This window comes from Dendrobium catenatum, unplaced genomic scaffold (genome assembly GCF_001605985.2).
Source record: "Dendrobium catenatum unplaced genomic scaffold, ASM160598v2 fragScaff_scaffold_1575, whole genome shotgun sequence".
In the NCBI taxonomy this organism is placed as follows: domain Eukaryota; kingdom Viridiplantae; phylum Streptophyta; class Magnoliopsida; order Asparagales; family Orchidaceae; genus Dendrobium; species Dendrobium catenatum.
Window position 1 is genome coordinate 455,740 of NW_021320037.1, and position 19,977 is coordinate 475,716.

Below are 19,977 nucleotides of genomic sequence, written 5' to 3' on the forward strand. Positions count from 1 at the left end.
GTGATATTAGAATTTGTCGATCTTGAGCTCGTTGGATTCTTCTCGTCATGCCGCTCGATTCGACTATAAGCATGTCATGTTTGGAAACTGTTTAGTAATCAAAATTATGGTTTGAACCTTTCAAATGCGCTTCAGATCTTCGATTTAAACCTATTTGAGCTAGGATTGTGTCGAATTATGATTGCATGAAAACAATTATAACCAATAACAACAATAATGCTCTTGATGATTAACATCAATTATGATAAATGTTCGCTGAAAATGTGTAATATTGCAGACAATAACATATATTTTCTTATCAAAAAATTTGCGAATGTGTTAGATGGGCAGACTATAGAGAATGTTAATTTAAAGGAAGAATTAAGAGAAGTGAACAATGATATGGAAGAGATGATATCATTTATAACTAAAAATAAAGAGAAATGGAAATTTTATTGGAAAATTTTGAGGAGAAGAATATATGGAGGAGAAAAAAATATGCAATTTATTTTATCACAATAATAACTATTATTGTGACCACTATAATTATAATGATTCAGCGCTATTATAGTAAAAAAATAATATATTTGTAATGGAACGATAATGGAGTTAAAACTATGATAATAAAGTTTGGTTTCTCTGTTTTTTTTTTTTTGTTCTTTTGAGTTTTTTGATTTCTAGATGTTTGTGTGTTATCATTGGCTTGTTTTTATTGGACTAATATCTGCTTAACCAACAACGAAAGTTTGGAATTTTTATTTTTATACTTTTTTTTTTCAAAGAAGCACTTTTAATTCAAAGAAAATTAATATTCAGTGCTTTCTTGTCTAATTTACATTTAATCCCATGATTTTCTATTTTTAACTACTAATTAAGCCCTAATTGTGGCAACAATGATAAATCAAAGTAAAATTGTGAAACACTTAATAATTAGAAGTTAAAAACAGCAAATCATGTTATTAAAGATAAATTACACAAGAAAGTATGTAGTATCAATTTTATTACATTAAAACTGCTTATTTAAAATAAAAAAGAAAGTAAATAAATGAAAATTATAAACTTATGTTGTGGGCTAAGCATATATTAGTCATGTAAAAGCAAATAAATGATGACCCACAAACATCTAAAAACCAAACAAATCAAAAGAAAAAAAACCATGATTTGAATTTGGAGAGATAAATCCTCCTCCTGAATATAGGATCAATTTTAAAGTGGTATTTTTCTATTCCTTTCAACCAATAATACAAAGCTATCTACTTTTTTTTTTGTTTCTTTTGGAGTTTGGTGGAGTTTTCTCGTTGATTTTCTTTGATTGATATGTAACGCTTGAAATCTACAAGCATTTCCTATTAGATTCTTCGATCATTAGAATCAAGATTTGATAGTATCACAACTAACATCGAGGAGACCAAAGATTTACAAAAGATGACAATCGAGAAACTCTTGGATTCAATGAAGAAAGAAAGAAGATGAATGAAATGATTACTAAATAACTCCTTATGCTAGATCTTAAATTAATTAAATAAGAGGGAAGCTTTAACAGTAGTTATAAAAGCTATCATGGAAGAGGTCGTAGAAAAGGAAGTGCTTTAAAAATCGGACTGAACCAGCATGTCCAACCGGTTCAACTGTGAACCGGTTGGAGGGTCGGTCCTGTCAAATATGAAAACCATCTTTGCTCTGAACCGGCTGGGTTTTTGGAAGAATCACTGGTTCAACCAGTGAATCGGTCCCGATTTTTTAAAATCGACAGGTTCAAATTTTTATAATAATATTAATTAGATAAATTATTTAATTTTAAATAAATATTAAACTTAATCGCAATTAATAGAAATATTAATATAAAACTCTTAAATTAAATTAAACACAATATTATTATAATTTCATCATTCTTATATGTCTTCATTATTCCTTAAGAGCTCTTGCAATAAGTGAAAGGTAGAAACTGTGACGCCCCAAGATCTAACTTGGAAAGAATCTCAATCAATTCATTAAAATCATTTACCAAAGCTATCTATAACTTCAATCAAACAGTCTAGCAAAAATCTATAATATTTATAACATCAATGTACAAGTCGATTCATATCTCAAAAAATCATATATAATACTCAGGAGCTACACTATGAACTGACATCTATCCTGTCATGAGTACAAAAGAATCACTATAACCAAAAGAATAAAAAACCTGGAGATTCCTGATCAACCTCAATCTCCTGCTCCCTTGCCCTGACCTGAAAATATTAACCACATATAATGAGCTTCAAAAAGCCCAGCAGGTCACCTAATACCTATAACTGAAATCAAAGCACGATACTAGAAACAATATGCATGTCAGTCAATCAAATCCATAACAGTCTATTGCACATGATCAATGAATCAATGCAGATACGGAAATCAAATCAGTAGTCAAATGCAAGCGGTAAGAGAATCAATAAACAAGTAGGAAATCAATTCGATCGTCAGAATCAATGTATCAATTTAAAACAATACTATCTGGTCAATCGGTATGAAATCATCAAATCAATACAATAAAACCCAGTCTATACTAGCAATGAATCCAAAAGCAGCAGTTCAATACAGTGTAGAAACAATAGTATCAATCAATATCAATGAAATCGTACGATAACAGTAAGTCCGTAAATCTGTCAGTAAATCCAAATCAATAAAGCAATAAATCAAATCTATAAAGCGATAAATCATCACGAGTCAATGTCGTACACATGCATTTCAATACAATAATCTTACTGGACAAGTACAATCACTGGCTATCAATAATCCATAGTGCTGTTGTAGAATCCATAGTGCTGTTGTGATATCCCATACGTTGGTTCAATAAGAGTCGTCACTCTGTGCCGTTCGGCAATTCAATCTCCTTATGACTCCTAATCGTTATATCAAATGATCAATATGTTTAAAAGGAAAGCCCGCGTCGCCCACCATCCTGTACAGTGTCAAGTCAATCTCCAACCAACGGTTCAACCAGGCTCCACTTGTCTTTCAGTATCAATAATCAGATAATCCCATTCGTATGCATATCAATTCAAATCATCATTTTGGAAAATCGGAAATCGTACGAAATCCTGCGGGCATACAGCAGTATACGGAATTTACACAAAAATCTAAAATAACCATTTTACCAAATTCCACAGAACGTTCACAACAATATTTATAGACTTATTCTACTGAAGCAACATCAATCAACATCCCGTAATTATTATTCGAATAAATCACGTAGAATGCCAAAATAACCGATAAATCGTTACAAAAAATACTAAAACGTGTAGAATAATCATAGCAAATAACATATCAAAAGTTGTGCGGTGAAAGTTTCGTCAATACAAAATACGGCGCGTTTATCGGTACGAAAACACAATCTGTGCCAAAAAGATCAAAACTCACATCTTCGAAAACAGAAACAGGATTCGGAGTCCTTACACGAGATAAACAAATCGCTCAACAGCGGCGACGGACGAAAAGCCGCTCCGCGGCTTCAAACGCTTTTCCTTTGCTTTTCTTCTTCTTTCTCTCTCCTCAGATATTTTTGATTTTATAAAAAGTTTTTCTCTCTCTCAAAAATGAGCTGATTTCCCTTATAAAACAAGTCTGATCGGCCCGCCGATCGCCACATCGTCCAGGACGATGTGAACAAAATCAATCGTCCAGGACGATATTTCAGGCGATAATTTAATTTTCCAGAAACCTTTCTCAGGATTTTGCCATGCACTGATCGTCCCAGGACGATCCCAAATTGGCTTGGATGATCCTGGGTGGAAAAAAATCAGATCCAGAAAAGAGAAAACAAAGGAACGAGCTCTCACAATCTCCCCACTCTTAGAAAAATGTCGTCCCGACATTTCCCTAAGGGTCCGGAGCAAAATGAGACAAAACAAATCCAATCAAAGCCAAATCAAAATCAAAACTCGACGAAAATCATACAAATCACACAATCAGTAATCACATGTCACTATGCATCGTCCAATATGTCAATCAATCAATTAGTCAAATTCGTCTTACCAGCAGAATCTTTCTGGTCATGTTGATCTTCATGATGCTGTAAACTGTAAATACGTGGCACCACTGGAGGAAGTGCAGGAGGTCGTGGGGCAACATCTCCCTCTGACATCTCTACGGCTCTATCAATCATCTGGTTCCCTGATCTCTCACTGTAAGCTCTCGGAGCCAATGGTCCTCTGATGTCCTGTACCTGAATCAGTCCTTCCGTCCAATCCTTTCTGAGGGCAATTTGCTACTTATGCCCTTTGCCTATCCCACAAGTGAAAGCACATCCCCGTCAATAAGTAACACTGACTTGCATGTCGTCGTCCCACAATGAATGCACTCGCTAGAACCAGAAGATACTACTGATGCAGATCCCGATGCAGATCCCCTCGAATCACCATACTTGCTTCTTTCTCTACTACCCTTTCTCTACCTGATGTCCTCTCGTCTAGTTTCCATCTCTCCTCCTCCTGGTTCGTCATATCATTCGATACTGGCGTTGCCAATCAATCTCTATCAGTCTGGCCGCTCCACCAACTCAGAAAAACTCATGGATCCGGAAGGTACTAGTGGATGTTCAGCTCTCTATTCAATCCGTGTAGAAATCTATAGCATTTTTCTTCAGCAGTAAGGATCAAATGCGAAGCATTACCTCGCAAGTGCAGTAAACTCGGCCTTGTACTGCAATCACTGTCCTGCGTCTTGTTCCAATCTCATAAAGCTTCATGCATTTGTCGTTGAGCTGACGGAGGTACAAACCACATCCGAAAACACTGTAGTGAACTCATCCCAGGTGATCTCAACATTTATCTTTCCCTGGAATTTCTCCCTCTGCTGTCCAATCCACCATCTCTCTGCTTCTCCCTCAAACAGAAACACAGCTAAATGTACCTTTTCGATTTCCCGGACACTGCATGCTGTCAAAGATCTTTTACCCTCATTATCCAATCTTCAGCAGCCTGGGGTCCCACAGCTCCTTTGAGCAACGGAGGCTTCAGCTTATAAAACATAGCAAGTGCTTATCTGCTTCTTCTTCTTTACTTCCATCATCTTACTCTGTGCATCCCCATCACCTGTATATATAGAGTAGCCACACTGCATCATATCTCTGCATGTACTGGAGCTGCACTGTGTTGGCTCGTTTGGTACACTGATTCCGGATTATCCATTATTATCTTTTCACCTACACAATTCAGAATAATATGATCACACAATGCAATTACTGTATGCAACATGACTGCACTTACAGCTACCCATTCTACCCAAACTCTCAATCACAATTCTAACTCTGGTAACAATCCATTCTTCCAATAACACTGCTCTGATACCAATATGTGAAGCCCCAAGATCTAACTTGGAAAGAATCTCAATCAATTCATTAAAACCATTTACCAGAAGCTATCTATACTTCAATCAAACAGTCTAGCAAAATCTATAACATTTATAACATCAATGTACAAGTCGATTCATATCTCAAAACGATCATATACAATACTCAGGAGCTACACTATGAACTGCATCTATCCTGTCCTGAGTACAAAGAAATCACATATGACAAAAGAATAAAAAACTTGGAGATTCCTGATCAACCTCAATCTCCTGCTCCCTTACCTGACCTGAAAATATAACCACATATAATGAGCTTCAAAAGCCCAGCAGGCATCTAATACCTATAACTGAAATCAAAGCACGATACTAGAAACAATTGCATGTCAGTCAATCAAATCCATAACAGTCTATTGCACATGATCAATGAATCAATGCAATACGAAAATCAAATCAGTAGTCAAGCGCAGCGGTAGAAGAATCAATAAACAGTAGGAAATCAATCGATCAGTCAAATCAATCGAATCAATTTAAAACAATACTATATGGTCAATCGGTTATGAAAATCATCAAATCAATACAATAAAACCCAGTCGTATGACTAGCAATGAATCCAAAAGCAGCAGTTCAATACAGTGTAGAACAATAGTATCAATCAATATCAATGAATCGTACGATAACAGTAAGTCCGTAAATCTGTCAGTGAATCCAAATCAAATAAAGCAATAAATCCAAATCTATAAAGCGATAAACCAATCACGAGTCAATGCCGGTACACATGCATTTCAATACAATAATCTTACTGGACAAGTACAATCACTGGCTATCAATAATCCATATGTAGTTGTAGAAAATCCATAGTGTTGTTGTAGATATCCATACGTTGGTTTAATAAGAGTCATCACTCTGTGCCCGTCGGCATATCAATCTCCTTATGACTCCCAATCGTTATATCAATGATCAATAGTTTAAAGGAAAGCCCGTCGGCCACCATCCTGTACAGGTCAAGTCAAATCTCCAACCAACGGTTCAACCAGGCTCCACTTGTCTTTCAGTATCAATAATCAGATAATCCCATTCGTAATGCATATCAATTCAAATCACAATTTCGGAAAATTGGAAATAGTTACGAAAATCCAGTGGCATAACGGCAGTATATATCGGATTTACACAAAATTTAACATACCAATTTTACCAAATTACAAGTAGAACATTCACAATAATATTATAGACTTTCTATTCTACTGAAGCACATCAATCACCAATCCCGATAATTATCTATTCGAATCAAAATCGCGTAGAATTCAAATGAACCGGGAGATTCGTTACAGAAAATACTCAAAACGTGTAGAATAATCATAGAATAACATATCAAAAAGATTGTGCGGTGAAAGTTTCGGTCAAGATATCAAAACGGGCATTTATCGTTAGAAAACACAAATCTGTGCCCAAAAACGACAAAACTCAACATCTTCGAAAATGGAAACAAGATTCGGAGTCCTTACAGACTGAGATAAACAAATTGCTAACAGCGGCGGCGGACGAAAGCGTCCCGCGGCTGCTCCCGAAATCAAGCTTTTCCTTTGCTTTTCCTTCTCTTTCTCTCTCCTCAGATATTTTGATTTTATAAAAGTTTTTCCTCTCCTCAAATCAGCTGATTTCCTTATAAAACAAGTCTGATCGGCGCCGGCCGATCGCCACACATCGTCCAGGACGATGTGAACAAAATCCCAGCTCGTCTAGGACGATATTGTCAGGCCGATAATAAATTTTCCAAAAACCTTGCTCTCAGGATTTTGCCATGCACTGTCGTCCCAGGAGATCCATATCGGCCTGGACTGATCCTGGAGGAAAAAATCAAAATCCAAAAAAGAGAAAACAAAGAACGAGCTCTCAAATAAACTATATAAAACTATACAAAACAAAACTTTCTAAGTGATGTGGAACTAAACTATACAAAGCAAAGAGTTCCTTAGTTCTATATTTACACTATATCAATTTATTTATTTTTAAATGATTTAAAATAATTTTTATAATATGCAATAATAATTATTTTTTTAGTTGATAATATTTTATTTATTTTAATTGATAATATTATTTTTTATCTATTTATTTTTTTTATCTTTTTTATTATATATATTATAAAGTTTATGTGGATTCTACATTAATAACCCTTGTCATATGGAACTAAAAGGGTTACTATACAAAGCAAAACTTCTAAGTGATGTGGGACTAAACCATACAAAGCAAAGAGTCATCTTTAGTTCCATATTCACACTATACAACTTATTTTTTTAAACAATTTAAAATTAATTTTTATAATATTAATTTTATACAAAAATTAATTTAAAATTATATTATTATATTAAATAATTATATAATATTCTATTAAAAAACCTTATTATATTATATTATTTTCTTCTCTTTTTTCTTAAATCTGCTGACAGAGAAGTGTAATAAGGAATATGAGAGAAAAAATAAGAGAAAAAAGAAAATCAAGATTTAGAGGTCATGAAGCAATTTTTGCCAGTAGGACATGTTGGAAGAATTAATTGTCCTATTATAAGGAATCATTGCCATATTTCCAATTTCAAGGATTTTGTGTTTTTCATATTTGTTCGATTAAATTTATGTTTCTGATACCAAAAAATAAGAATAATTTTATATTGGTAAATTTTTAACTATTATAATTTTTTATTAGTTATAGAAATTGAGATTATGGATAGTTTGAGTATTTATTTGAGAATTTACACTAGGTGGTTTTAAACATATAATAATTTTTTATTAATCAAAAAATTATTTTAACATTTGAAAATTGTGATTTAGTTCATTTAAAGCTTCAGAATGTTATTTTATACAATATTTGATAATTTGATTAAATTCTTAAAAATATGAATTTTTTATTAGTATAACTTTTGTTATCTACCGTTAGGGAATTTTGGTGCTTTTTGAGTAATAGCTGGTCTCTATTTACTGTTATACCACTGTAATAATAATGTGTGTAAAAGACAAGTAAAATCTGCTTGAATTATTATTTGGAGACTAATTTACATGTATAGGATGGTGGGCCGATGAGCTTTCCGTTAAATATTATAGTTTAGTATTATCGTATACTGATTCATGTGATACACAGATTGAGAGTTTTAAGGAGATGATTTCTATGCCGACGGAAAAAGAGTGAAGACTCTATTTATTGAGCTAACAATTTACTGATACTGATACAACATTGAAAAGCATCGTGATAATCAGAATTCTTAATTGTTTAGTGTGACTATTGAAATAAATGTTATTGAGACATTGTTCATATTACTATACGGATTTATTATTAATACTTTCTAACTTATTGATACATAAAGCCTGATATATGTTGACCTCATTATTCGAGTTCAATTTTCCCGAAAATGATCTTTAGCACATAGGTCTTCGTAGCTAGTGTAGACGTCACCTTTTTAATTTAAAGAAATGTTTTAATTTGGGTTCGGTTAGGCCGGTCCAACCCCCCTCATTTGCATCTTCTCCCCATTATTAACTGAAAATGGCCCCTCCAATTCTATTGGCGAAATGGACCCCTATGACTTTTACTTATGACACCACTAATACATAGTTAATGTTACAACATCTCAAAACACGAGAATCGGCACTTGTAAAAATAATTTTGTATTCATCTATAAACTAAGGCTGCTTAGGATACAAAACTCGCTTCACATACGGTCTTGGTAGGGGGTCTTGAGTATAGGTAGAGGCTCTTAGGCTTTAAATCTGCACTAGCCTGCCCTCTTTATGAACACTTATATGATAAGTGGTTGGGTAACTTCTCTATTGATAACATTTTAAATACTCACTCTATTTCTTCGTTGAAAGTTAAAGATGTTTTTATTAATGACACTTGGGATATAAACTTGCTTGCTAATATTATTCCTAATACCATTATTAGTTTAATTATTAAGATCTCCATTGCTGTGGATAATGAAGATTGCATTTTATTTAGTAAGTCCCCTAATGGCCGGTTTGATACTAAAATTGTTTGGAACTCTATCAGACAGATTCTGCCTAAGAACTATTTTTATGAGCATATTTGGCACCTTAATATTCCTTCTACTTATTCGTTTCTTCTTTGGAGAATTCTTCACAAGTATTTACCTGTTGACTCCCTGTTGATTAAAAAAGGTTTCTTTATTTTTTCTAAGTGCCAATGTTGCTTCCATCTTGAAAACCTGAGCCATGTTTCCATCAATGGGCCGATTGCTACCAAAGTGTGGTTGTACTTTGATAATATTTTTAATGTGTTTAAAGGTTGTCAATTTGTTTCAATCAATGCTATGCTTAGTGATTGGTTTATTCCTACTAAAGGTCACATTAGAAATATTATTCCTGTGCTCATTTGTTGGTATTTATGGGAGAGCCGCAATGCTTCTAAGCATGAGAATATTGGGATGAATGCTTTAAATGTTATTGCTAAAGTTAAGAACAAGATTGTCCAACTTCATAGTGTCAATTTAATTAAAGTTGGGGTTTTTAAGAACTGCATTAATACGGCTAAGCATCTGGGCTTGAAATTACTTATTGAGCCTATCAGCAAGAAAGAAAAATTGATTTACTAGAGATGGCCTGTTTACAACTGCTTTAAACTTAATACGGATGGCTCTTTTAATAACTGGAATGCTGGTTGTAGTGGCATTATTCGTGATCATAAGGCTATGACTGTCATGGATTATGCTGGTCCGTCCCCTGGTACTAATGCTTTGCAAGCAGAGATTGACAGCTTGCTTTATGGGATCCAATTATGCCTTTCTCTTGGTATTAATAACATCTGGGTGGAAGTGGATGCCTTGCTTCTTATTCATTATGTTAATGGCTACTCTATGAACAACCCCAACAATTTTTATAAGATCAGGGATATTAAGAATTGTCTTTCTCGTATTAACTTTTCTATCTCTCATATCTTGCGTGATGGAAATGCGGTGGCTGATGGTTTAGCCAAATTGGGGTGTGACATGAATGATTTTCTTCTTTTTAACAAAAATTCCCTTCCCAGGGAAATAAAAGGTCTTACCAAGCTGGACCGGTTGGGGCTTCCCTATATGAGGATCTAATATTTCTTTTTTGCTGCCTTTGTTTTGCCTTGGATGTCTGCTTCTTACTGCTTCATCTTGCTTGTTTTTGGTGCGGTTGTCTTGTTCTGTTTTTTCTTATTAACTTTTGTTCGCATTCATTTCTGGCGGTGCCTCTGTTTCTGTCTCGCTGGGTGGTGTTCCAGGTTTTGCATTTCTAATATTCTGAGTATCAGCCTTTTTTGGATTGATATTACTGGACATGATTTCTGCTGTTATAGGTGCTGGAGTAGTATTATCCTCTCTCTGTCGATTTTTATGGATACGTTAATCATGGTTTCTGGTGCTAATTTTTATTTGGTTACTTGGTTTTTACTGGTGATAGCCTGGAAAGGGTCTAACTATGGTGGGTCTATTTTTCCTGTTTCGTACTTCATGTCTTGGTGGGTTTGTTGCTACGACAGTGGTCTATCGATTGGTTTTATCGTTTGTAAGCACAGATTTTTGTTGGATATCTTGGAGCCCAACAATGTTCTTTTCGTCACTATGGCCGTCAAGATTATCAGTCTTTTTTTTCTTAATTTCCAGCTTACTTATTTCTCTTCTAATATCCTTCTTTGGAGAGTTATTCGCAGGACTTCTTGGACGTTCGGGTTTTTGTGCTTCAATCAATGTAACTCTCTTCCTACTTTTTATTTTCTTTGCATTGTCTTTTGTGTTTTCTATTTTTGCAGGAAGTTTATGCTGAACGCCTTGATCTTTCACTTCCGATTTTTGGGTGTTGTTGATCTTCAGCCCAGTTTTAATTTTCTGCTTTATTGTACTTTTAGAAAAAGGATCCACCGGCTCGTAGGTTTTCATTTTCTTTTTGACTGTAGCTCGTTTGAGCGTAGTGAGCTGGAGGTTCCTTCTAAGGACCTTGTAACCCTTTTTTGATATTAACGCGTAGGCCCCTTGTGTGGGTTTTAACCAAAAAAAAAACTTAAGTGTGTTATCTTAGGGTAGACAACATAGACATATGCTCACTATGCATAACCTTGTGGACTTTTCACTTGTCAACCTAGGATTAGGTCCCCAAACCCTTTAGCCTATGAGGTCCTCTTGGATGATGTAATCCATGGTTGTTAACATGTATACTCTGGTTGGCACTCAGCTTAGTATGTTAAGAGCAATATTGAGCCAGAAATGATAAAACCATGAGATCTTGACCGAGAGCATCATTCACACTTGGTAGGTTAATTTCCACGCTCCAATTATCAACTTATTTGGATACTTAGCAAATTTACCTCGCATAAATCACTTATAAACTCATAATACAACTTATTTGGATACTTAGCAAATTTACCTCGCATAAATCACTTATAAACTCATAATATAATTATATATGCCGTTATAGAGAGAAAGTTAGAGAGAGAGACTCTGAGAAAAATTAAGATTTCTGCCGTTCGATTTCAAATATTCATTTCCGCGGTTTCTCCGCTGGATTGAATGTCGTCGGAGACGCGCCGGCCAACTTCGGTCGGTGGTCCTTCTGATGTTCACCGATCGTCCAATGGATGTTCTCATGCTCCAAGCAAATCCTTTACGTCATCTCCGCCTGCTTTCGGAGATGGATTACCAGGTTTTATTCAAAATTCAAAATTCATTCCCAGATCAGGTAAACCTTTAATTATCAATGAAGCTGGATTGCTTACTTCGTCCAAACCTGTTCCGATTGTTGTTGGTAAAGGAAAAGGATTAATGATTTAAGAATCTACAAATTTTTATTTTGATAATGAAAATTTTCCTGTTTTGAAGAAAAAAGAAGATGTGCTGATGTTCAGAAAATCTAATGTGAAAGCCAATGAAGGAAATACGACAGAGATTCTGAAAAATTCTGATGTTCAAGTTTATGCTGATGGAAATTCAGAAGGGAATAATTCTAATTTATCAAATATTCCTGCTGAGAATTTTGCTGATAAATCGGTTTCTGAAATTTCTGAAAAAGAAAAGTTGAAATTTTTTTATCTTTCTAAAGTTCGAACATGTAATTCTGGAGAATTGGGAATGTGCAATGAATCTTTGAATCTGATCAACAATAGACCAATGCCTCCTCCCCAGCAAAATGTTTGGAACAAAAAGGAACATATTAAAGTCCACAACCTGGACCTTAGCAATTTTTTATCTGATGATGGTTCTTCTGTGAAACTTCATTGTATCAATGAGTTAGAAAACTCTAAAAAGCTTCAAAATTCTTTAGTTATTAAAGTCTTTGGAAGCAATGTTCCTTTTCCCGTGACAAGTACCGAATTAAGAAGGCAATGGTCCGCTTTTGGTAAATTTCATCTCACCATGCTTGGATTAGAATGGATCCTCTGCTCATTTTATGAATCATCAATGTTGGAATCTGTTTTCTCAAACGGACCTTGATTTGTAAATGGAAAAATAATTGGAATGGATAGATGGTCTCCAAATTTTTCTCCTTCTTTAAAAGGTTTATCAGCTCCTATTTGGATTAGGATGCCAAACCTTCCTCTACAATGTTGGGATGAAATCAACATTTGTAGAATTGCTTCTATGATTGGCAAGCCTTATATGATTGATGGGAACATGTTTCAATGGGGGAGAAGAGAATTTGGTAGGGTGTGTGTTCGAATTAATTTGGATACACAATTACCTCTTGGTGTTTGGGTGGAAGGTTGTAATAGCAAATTCTTTCAAAAAATTGAATATGAAAGATTACCTAACTTTTGCTTTACATGTGGAAAAATAGAAAATCTAAAATCTGGATGTCCTGATATCGATCTGAAGACCAAATCTGTTCAAAACAATTCTGGAATCAACAATTCTGAAATCATTGATGCTGGGAAATCAAATCTTCATTTGGAAACTGGTAATACTGTTAAAAAAACAGATCCAGTTGATAATTCTGATAAAAATTCTCAAAATGGTTATGGTCCTTGATTGCATGTCAGCTATGGAAGAGGAAAATACAGAAATAATAGCTTCAAAAATATCTCCCTCGATCAAAAACACAATGGGTGAACAAAAAAACTGTTACAAACTCAGAGGAAACTCATCTTTCTCCTCTCATTACTGATAACACCTCTTTAATTGAAGAACCTTGTTCTAAGAAGATTCCTGCTGAAGGGAATTTTATTACTGAGAAGCCAATGACGATTGAGAATCCAATCAATTTAAATTCAGCAAATACAGAATCAGGTATGGCTTCCTTATCCTCTAATATTGTTAATACTAACATGTTAGTATTCTTAACAATATAGTAGAAGATGGTGAGATTATTCCTCATGAAGATGAATCAGAAGAAATAATGGAAGTTCCTGTTGAAGACATAGTTTCAAAAACTAATTTCCAAGCTTCAAAGACAAAAGAAGTCAAAGGTGATTCATCTTCCAATCTTAAGAAGAAGGGTTCAAAGCAATTGAAAATTTTGGGACCTATCAACTTGGTTCCTAGAAGCAGGAGATGTGATGTGATTAATAAAGACATGAAGAACTATAAGGCGGGGACTTCTTCCCCTCTTAATCCATGAATTCTTCCATTTTATTTTGGAATTGCAGGGGAGCTAGAAAGAGGAGAGCTTCTCGATATTTAAAGGAGGTTGTTAAGGAGCATGGGTTTTTTTTTATTGGTCTTCTTGAAACTAAAATGTTCTATTTTAATAGGAAAGATATTGATACTCTTATTGGCAATGAATGGAATTTTTCTCAAGTTCCATCAGAAGACTTATCAGGAGGAATTCTTGTATTGTGGAAATCTAATATTGCTGATTTTCAATTGATTGAAACTACTAATCAATGTATTATTGGAGATTTGGAGATTCCTAACAAAGGCAAATGGAGGATTGCTACTATCTATGGTAGCAAGGATGTCTACAAAAGAAGAAGTCTATGGGAGCTTTTGGGGAAACACTCTTCCAAAGATTTGAACATGGTAATTGGAGGTGATTTTAATTGCATTCTTTCCAAAGAAGAGAAGAAAGGAGGGAAAAGATTTAAATTTTCCCAAGGACCTAAAGAAATGAAAATTTTTTTATCCAATCATGATTTTCATGAAATTGGATACATTGGACCTAAATTCACTTGGTGTAATAATCAAAATGGTGTTGATAGAATTCTTGAAAGGCTTGATAGATGCCTCTTAAATTCTTGTGCTTTGAACACTACTAACCGACTTGTGGTTAAACACTTAGCTCGTATTGCTTCAGATCATTGCCCAATCCTCCTTAATCTTATGATTCAACATGTTCCAAAGAAGATTTTAAGATTTGAAGATATCTGGGCTTCAAATAAGGCCTCGATTGCAGTCATTAGAAACATCTGGAAGATAAAATGTGAAGGTAACTTTGCTCAAATTCTGAATTCCAAATTGAAGAAATCACTAAAAGCTTTATTCTATTGGAGTAAAGCAAAAATGAAATGCTTAATCACCTTGAAAGGTGATCTTTTGAAACAAATTGAAGAACTACAAATTAAGGAGGCTAATGATGGATTTCTTTCGGAGAATGATAGTTGGTTACTCAAAGTCAAAGTAGAAGAACTCAATTCAACTCTTGCAAGATTGGAGATATGGTGGAAACAAAGAGCTAAGGTGAAGTGGATGATGGAAGGAGATCGTAATTCCAGATTTTTTCAAACTTATGCTTCGGCTAGAAGGAACTCCAACTTCATATCCAAGATTAAAAATGAAGATGGCACAATTGTTGAAGATCAACAATCTATTGAGAATGTATTGCTCAATTACTTTAAAGACAAATGGAGGACTAGAAAATGCAACTTGGATAATTGGCCAATCCCGTTGAAATCACTTGATGAAACTGATATAACTTCTCTTGAAAAAGCTTTCTCAATCAAGGAAGTGGAAGATGTAGTCAAATCCAGTGGTAATCATATTTCTCCTGGCAATGATGGTATTACCTTCTCTTTCTTTAAATCCTATTGGGATATCATTAAATTTGATCTTTGGAATGCTATTAAAAGCTTTTTTGGAAACTTCTAATATGGATCCTTATTGGAAAGAAACTATCATTGTTCTTATTCCTAAAGTTTCTAATCCTTTAACTCCTTCTAATTTTAGACCGATTAGCTTATGTAATTCGGTTTATAAAATTGTATCAAAAGTTTTGCTTAATAGGATGTCTCTTATCATCCCAAAACTTATATCTATGGAACAAGCTGCTTTTTTGAGAGGGAGATCTCTTTCTGACCACGTTCTTATAGCTCAAGAAGTGATGCATAAACTCAGATTTTCTCATTCTACTAAAGGTTTGATGGCTTTCAAAATTGATATTGAACAAGCTTTTGATTCTATGGGTTGGCCGGCTTTAAGGAAAATTCTGGAACTTTTTGGTTTTCCTTTAAAATTCTCCAAATTAATTTTAGAATGTGTTCAAGACTCCAAATTCTCCATATTTATCAATGGTAATCTTTCAAATTGGATTGAAGGGAAGAGTGGCTTTAGACAAGGTTGTCCCTTATCACCCTTTCTCTTTATTCTTTGTGCTCAACTTCTATCCTTAGCTTTGAAGTATAGAGAAGATAGCATTGGAATTCAATTATGCTCTAATGGTCCTAAACTTTCTCATTTGTTATTGCTGATGACATAATCATCTTTTCTAAAACTAATGTGAAAGTAGTCAAGGAGATAAAAACTGTTCTGGAAAAATTCTGTGAAAGTACAGGGTTATACATCAACTTCAACAAATCTAGCTTGATTTTTGGAAAAAATGTTAAAAGAAGGTTGAAGAAATCCATTACCCGTATAATGGGGTTCAAAATTTCCAAGGATTTGACTTATCTTGGTATCAAATTGGCTTCTAGAAGACTATCTAAAGATGATTTTCAATTCATCATTAATAAAGCATTGAAGATGACTAACATTTGGGGAGGTAAACTTATTTCTTTGGCTGGAAAGATTCTTTTGTCCAAAACTATTCTCTCTTCTTATACTACATTTCATTGTACAAACTCTCTTGTTCCAAAGAGTGTGCTTGATGAAATTGACAAAATCAGCAGAAATTTCAAATGGAATAAATCTAATACTAACAAAGGCATCCATTACGTTAAATGGGATGTTATGTGTTTACCTACAGCTTGTGGTGGAAGAGGTCTTCACTCTTGCTCAAGGTTTGTAGGACCTTTGAGAGCTAAATTGGCATGGAGATATATGGAAGACAAAGAATCATTATTACATAAAATGCTCTACCCGAAATATGGCAATATTCTGGATGGAAACTTCTCTATGAGATCAAGATCTTCAACTTGGAAAATACTTACTGATGGAGGTAAATCTCTAAACACAATCATTAGATGGAAAGTTGTCAATGGTAATGATATTGATGCTTTTAATGATAAATGGATATTAGACAAAAGTTTAAACAAATGGCCAACTTTTGTTACTCCTAATGATGGAAGCAGATTCCCTGTTTCAAACTTTATCAATAATGATAGATGGAATTTGGAAACTATCAAAAACCATATGGGTAATGATCTTGTCAACTTAATTTCACAAGTTAAGATCTACAATAATTTTGAAGAAGACAAGAGAGAATTGATGAATCAATTGAGTGGAAAATCAATTTCTGCATTGATTATTCAGCATACTGAAAATCTTTCGGATTACCCGAATTATTGGAGCTGGATCAAAAAAGCCAAATTGAATCCAAGGGTGGAGAACTTCTGGTCGAGGATATTCAACGATGCCATTCCTACTTGCAAATTTCTTGAACGTAGAAGATTGCATTACTCTAGTCTTTGTCCAAGAAACTGTATGGAAGATGAAGACTTAAATCATGTGGTTGCTAGATGTAAAAAGCTGAAAGAAAAATTTCAATTGATGGATAAATGGGGATTTCATATTCCAAATTTCAACTCACTTTTGGAATGCAATAAATGGCTTTCTCTTCAAAACACTTTTATAATCAACTTATATTGCAATGTGGTTTTCTTTACTTGGAAATCCAGGAACAATTTGATTCATAATGACAAAGAAATAAGCTCATTGATCATTGGATCTAATGCTGTGAGCTATTCTTCTACAATGGCTCAAGGATCTATTAATTTCTCGGGTAAATGGGATACTAAGCAGTCTTTTAGACTGTTCAATACTCATTGGTATCCCCCTCCACCCGATTGGCTTAAGGTCAATGTGGATGCTTCCCTCCTTCCTTCTTATAAAGCCGGTATTGGTGGTGTTGTAAGAGATCATCAAGGAAGATTTCTCTTGGCTTTTGGTAAATCTTATATTCATTGGGATATTGCATCTTTGGAAATGTTGGCAATTCAATCTTTCAAAGAGATGATCAAGGATTGGATGTTCAAGTACAAGGGCATTATAATTGAAGGAGACAATGCTAATGTCATAAGGTACTTGCAAAATACTAATTATAAAGATCCTTTGAGGTATGATGACTGCTATCCCTTTAATGAATTTCAACATATTTTTTTAATTTAGTTGATAGAAATTTTAATAAGTTAGCTGATCTTTGTGCTAACTATGGAATAATGAGTACTTTTGTTTGGGAAGATGTAATCATAGATAAGATTCCTCCTCTTTTCATGTCTATTATAAAGGAGGAATCTAATATGGTGAAACCTTAGTTTGTCTTCTTTTTCTTTTTTTAATGCAATTTTTGCATTTTCTTCAAAAAAAAAAAAAAATCACTTATAAACTCCAAAACCTCTTACCTTTGACTTTTACTTTGAAATCTAACAAATTATTTATCACTACTTTAGTCAAGAGTGTTTCTAGAAGATTCACATCTCCTAGGGGAATATGTAACTCTAGAATAAAATAAATTCTATCTTTTTCTTATAACCACTACAGGAAAACGGCCCAATACCGGCAGAATATTCTGGCGGATTTTCGGCGGTCTTTATGACGGATTTTCGATGGATAAAGATTAAATTTTTCCTACTGATTTTTTGACAGATTTTACGGTTCGTCCGCGGGAAGGGTGCGGTTCTAGCCAGAGCGTCAGACGCACAGAGGCGTGGCGGCTGTTCGCCCGAGGGACGACAGCGGCGGGAAGTTCACTCGCGCGGGTTCTCCCCCGCAGGATGCTTGCCTGCGGGTTGGCGGGAAGGAATTGTTTTAAAACATTTTATTTATTCCAGCAGGTTTTTTTCGCCCCGGAAAAAAAATTCCGACAGATTTCTTATGACGGAATAAATTTTTGACACTCGATTTATCGGCGAACAAAATTTCATCTGAAATCCATCAGAAACTTTTAAAATCCATCGGAAACTATCAAATATTTCGCCGAAAAATCTGCCAAAAATGAGAGATTTTCCTATAGTGAAGATAGAGAAAAAATATTTGGGAATGTAGACTATTTTTTAAAATCTTTTTTTTTGCATTCAAATATCTTTGTAGAATTTCATGTTTACCTTTCAAGATGATATAGTATTCTCGCTATTGTATTAATATCAGAAATCATAATTTTTTAAAACTCCATTTTAGTTTTTAAATATTATTCTAGAATAACATGTTTGCCTTTCGAGATAATATGTTATTATTTTTGTTATATTCGACTACGAAAATGAATTTTTTTAAATCATATTTTAATTCTTTGAATACATTATAGAATGTCATGTCCATCTCTTGAGATAATAAGCTTTTCTCAATGGGGTATTCGATCACAAGAATAAAAGTACTCCGAATCTGTGTGGAAAATTTATTCTCTCATAAACTTGTATTCTTTCTTCTTTGAAAATATTCGATATTTTCTTCAACAGGCATTAAAATAGGTTTAACTCATTCAACTTGTCATTATAAATCTCATGTATTTCATTTTGTGATTTTTTTTTTGTCAATTTCTTGTGGAGTAATTCAAGTAAAGTATTATCCTAACCTATTAAACTTGTGAACTTGTGTGATCTCTTTATCTTAATCTCTTGGGATAACAATGCATGTAGCCAACTTCTTTATCAATGTTATCCTCTCTTATGACATCCAAAATATTCTTACTACATTGTAAATTAATTATGATATTTTCAATATTAGTAAAGATCAATCTGCTACTTTAAATAGTTTTATCTCTAAATTCTCTTTCTAGTAGTTGGGAGATTGTCCTTTCACAAGTTATATTTGTTGTTGATCATTTTATTCAATAACAAGCTTCTAGAAATGATCAAGCAGCTAAATATTGCTCTCATACCTAAGCAACTACATTCCAACTACTTATATGATTACAAGCCATGCTACTCTATAATACTTTATGTAAAGTTATCTCTTAGATTTTAGCAAGCCATATCAATGAGGTTCTTTTATTGCTTATTCCTCCCCCTTCGATTATCTTTATCAAGAACATGCCAATTTACATAAATTGCACGTTTCATATAGATATTTTAAAGAGCATCGATACCTCGACATGTATGAGAATGAACCTTCATAAGGCCTTCGATAAAATGAATAAATATGTTAATCTCAATAAGATGAGTGCTAAGGGCATCCTTCATTAAGTTTATCAATTTGATTAATGCTTTTATTTATGATGTCTTTTTATCTCTTTAACCATACGTACAATGTAATATTTTGATTAATGCATTCTTTGACTAGTATGAAGAGTTAAATTTTATAAACATGTTCTCCTAATTATTTAAAAGGCTTACACTAATTTCAA